Raw genomic sequence first — 3,382 nt, forward strand, 5'->3', positions numbered from 1 at the left:
AAAAAAAAAAAAAATCAAGAAATAAGCTACAGAGAAAATTCAACTAGAGTGATGTGGCTAAAGATGACTAAGTGGTTGTATTAGATTAGGCAATGATATTCAAGCTAAGTATCTGAAGGTAAGAAAGAGCCAGTGATAAGCACATGGGGAAAAGATACCTGTAGGTGACAAGTTGTATTTGGGGGGAGGGGGTTGCAGATTAATATGAGGATAATATTTAGGTATAATGTTATTGTTTCTGTTTCTAAAGTAAAGTTCAAGTTGTAGTTGAGCCCTTCACCCAGGGGACATGCTGAATACCCTCACATTATTGTACACCTTAGGTGAGAACCCACCTATCACCCTCCCTCTTCCCCTTTCCCCTTTTTCTCCTCTCTCCTCCCCCCTCCAGAATATACTTGTGTTTTTCTTTCATGTGAGTATGTAAAGGAAAGAAACAGAAGAAATGCAAATGTTCAAAGAACCTGAAAAAAGAAAAAAGACTGGTTAGAGTATAGTGGGCAAAGTGGGAACTGATAAAAGATGAAATGAGAGAGGTGGGCAGAGGTCAAATCAGTGCCTTCATGGCCCATACTACAAATTTTATTCTAAATGAGATGGTAAGTTATTTAAGGTTCCATAATACATATTTGCTGATTTGAATTGCTCTATTTGCCTAGCAGGTAGCACTAAAAGGAAAATTAATACTTAGAAAAGAAAATTACTATGCTATTCGTTAGGGAGCTTTTCTGTTTTAATAAATTACTTTTTAGTGAAAAGTTATTTTATAATTAAATCCTTAGACTAAAGGATAAAACAGCAGTGTCTACTAACATTTTAATAGAAGGTAGAATAATGAGATTTTGACAGTCATTATTGGAAGAAATTGAAGAGCTCCTGCATAAACCACTGTACATTATAGACGACTATACTAGGATTTTATGCTAATCACTTATTAATTTTGCAAAGCCTAAGATAATCTCCAAATAGCTCCTTATGAGTACCAGACAGACATCTGGAGAGGAGACTCCTGAGTGAAAGTATGAAAGTGTCATTAAATGTAATAAATCTCTTCCTCTTACCAAGAAACCAGAATGAAAAAATAATATACATTTATAAGAAAGAATAGTTTTCACCATATTAACTAAAGAAAATATAGCAACAGCCTAGAAATTAAGGTCAGGTTCATATTCCACCTAAGATTGATACAGGTTCTTCAGAAGCCACAAGGCCCTAACACCAAAATTTAGTTACATTTCATCTCCCAAATAATCACTACAGAGAAAATATTATCATTTGCTCATTTGAGGTGGCAGGTTCTTGAACATTTGTTATACTAAACTTTATGTATTCTCTACCTTTTAATTTGTTCTATAATTTGTCACTGGAAAAAAAAACACAAAATTTACCATTTTAGCCATTATCAAGAGTTATATTCATACTATTGTGCAAAAGATTTCCAGAACATTTTCATCTTGCAAAACTGAAACTCTATAATTGTTGAACAGTAATCTCCCATTTCCCCCCTCCAGACCCTGGCAACCACTATTCTAACGTATACTATTACATTCTAACAATACCTACACCTCTATAAAAGAAACTATGTACACAGCCTTTGACTTGATGCTTCAGTTTGTTTTTGTTTAAACATAAATTCCATTCTATTTCCGAAACCAAAATATGTATAGTGGAAGGGGCTGAGAATTGCCTCTAATACGTAGATAGGAACACATAAAAAGTGACTAAGAAATATATTGTAGTCTATACTGCTCTGTTTCCAATCCACCATGAATACCACCAATTAATAGAGGGTTATTGACAACTAGCAAATCTGATGTGATCTATAGGTCTTTATGTAAAAAAAAATACATAGTGCATAGGAAAAATGAATATTGGACCTAAAATTAAAGGACATGTTTGAGAGAACTTCCACAAGCACCTATTCATTTAGTCATGTCATAATGCTTCCAGATCTCAGTTTTCTTCATCTATAAAACAGGGATAAAAATATCCACCAGGCTCAGCACCTGTGGCTCAAGCAACTAGGGTGCCAGCCACATACGCCAGAGCTGGCAGGCTCGAATCCAGCCCAGGCCTGCCAAAACAACGACAACTACAACCAAAAAATAGCTGGGTGTTGTGGAGGGTGCCTGTAGTTCCAGCTACTTGGGAGGCTAAGGCAAGAGAATCGCTTAAGCCCAGAAGTTGGAGGTTGCTGTGAGCTGTGATGCCATGGCACTCTACCCAGGGCGACAGCTTGAGGCTCTGTCTCAAAAGAGAAAAAAAATCCACCATATTGACCTCACAAGGTTGAACCTAGAAAAATTAAATAAATAATAAATGTAAATGCAATATAAAAGTAATAAACATTACCACATATATATAAATCGTCTAAAGATAAATTTTTAAAATGCTTCAAGCTCTTTCCACTCTCTTGGGGCCTGTGGAGGTCTGCTGGGAACAAGACTTCTAAAAGGCAAATATGAGGGCCGAGCACGGTGGCTCACGCCTGTAATCTCAGCACTAGGGAGGCCAAGGTGGGTGGATTGCCTGAGCTCACAGGTTCAAGACCAGCCTAAGCCAGAGCAAGTCCTCATCTCTAGAAATAGCCAGGCATTGTGGCCAGCACCTGTAGTCCCAGCTACTTAGGAGGCTAAGGCAAGAGAATCACTTAAGCTCAAGAGTTGGAGATTGCTGTAAGATCTGTGACGCCACAGCACTCTACCAAGGGCTACAAAGCGAGACTCTGTCTCAGAAAAAATAAATAAATAAATGGCAAATATGTCTAGAAGGCTGTGGTCCAAGGCCATTTTTGCTAATAAGCAGGGTCTCCAGAACAAAAGAGAACACATAGCTCTTCTTAAAATTAAAGGTGTTTACGTTCTAGATGAAACTGAATTCTATTTGGGTAAGAGATGTGCTTGTGGATACAAAGCAAAGAACAACACAGTGACTTCTAGTGGCAAATTGAACAAATCCAAGGTAATCTGGAGAAAGATAACTCCAGCCCATGGAAACAATAGCATGGGGTCGTGCCAAATTCCAAAGCAACCTTCCTGTTAAGGCCACTGGACACAGAAACCATGTGATGCTGTACCCCTGAAAGTTTAAACTGATGAAATGTAAATAAAAGTGGATTTGTGCTGTTGCATTTTTATTAAGAGGCGTTAAAAAATTTACTGCTGGGCTCAGCGCCTATAGCTCAGTGGCTAGGGCACCAGCCACATACACTGGAGCTGGCAGGTTCAAATCCAGCCCAGGCCTGCCAAACCACAATGACAACTACAACCAAAAAAATAGTCAGGCATTGTGGTAGGTGCCTGTAGTCCCAGCTACTTGGGAAGCTGAGGCAAGAGAATCTCTTAAGCCCAAGAGTTTGAGGTTGCTGTGAGGTATGACACCA

At 38.4% G+C, this 3,382-nt stretch overlaps 1 pseudogene; it reads left to right on the forward strand.

Moving 5' to 3' along the window:
* Positions 1–2,760: 2,760 nt before the first annotated feature.
* On the forward strand, positions 2,761–3,113 carry LOC100944193 (annotated as a pseudogene).
* Positions 3,114–3,382: the final 269 nt, after the last annotated feature.

Source organism: Otolemur garnettii, unplaced genomic scaffold (assembly GCF_000181295.1).
Source record: "Otolemur garnettii isolate 467f Iridium unplaced genomic scaffold, OtoGar3 scaffold00038, whole genome shotgun sequence".
In the NCBI taxonomy this organism is placed as follows: Eukaryota; Metazoa; Chordata; class Mammalia; order Primates; family Galagidae; genus Otolemur; species Otolemur garnettii.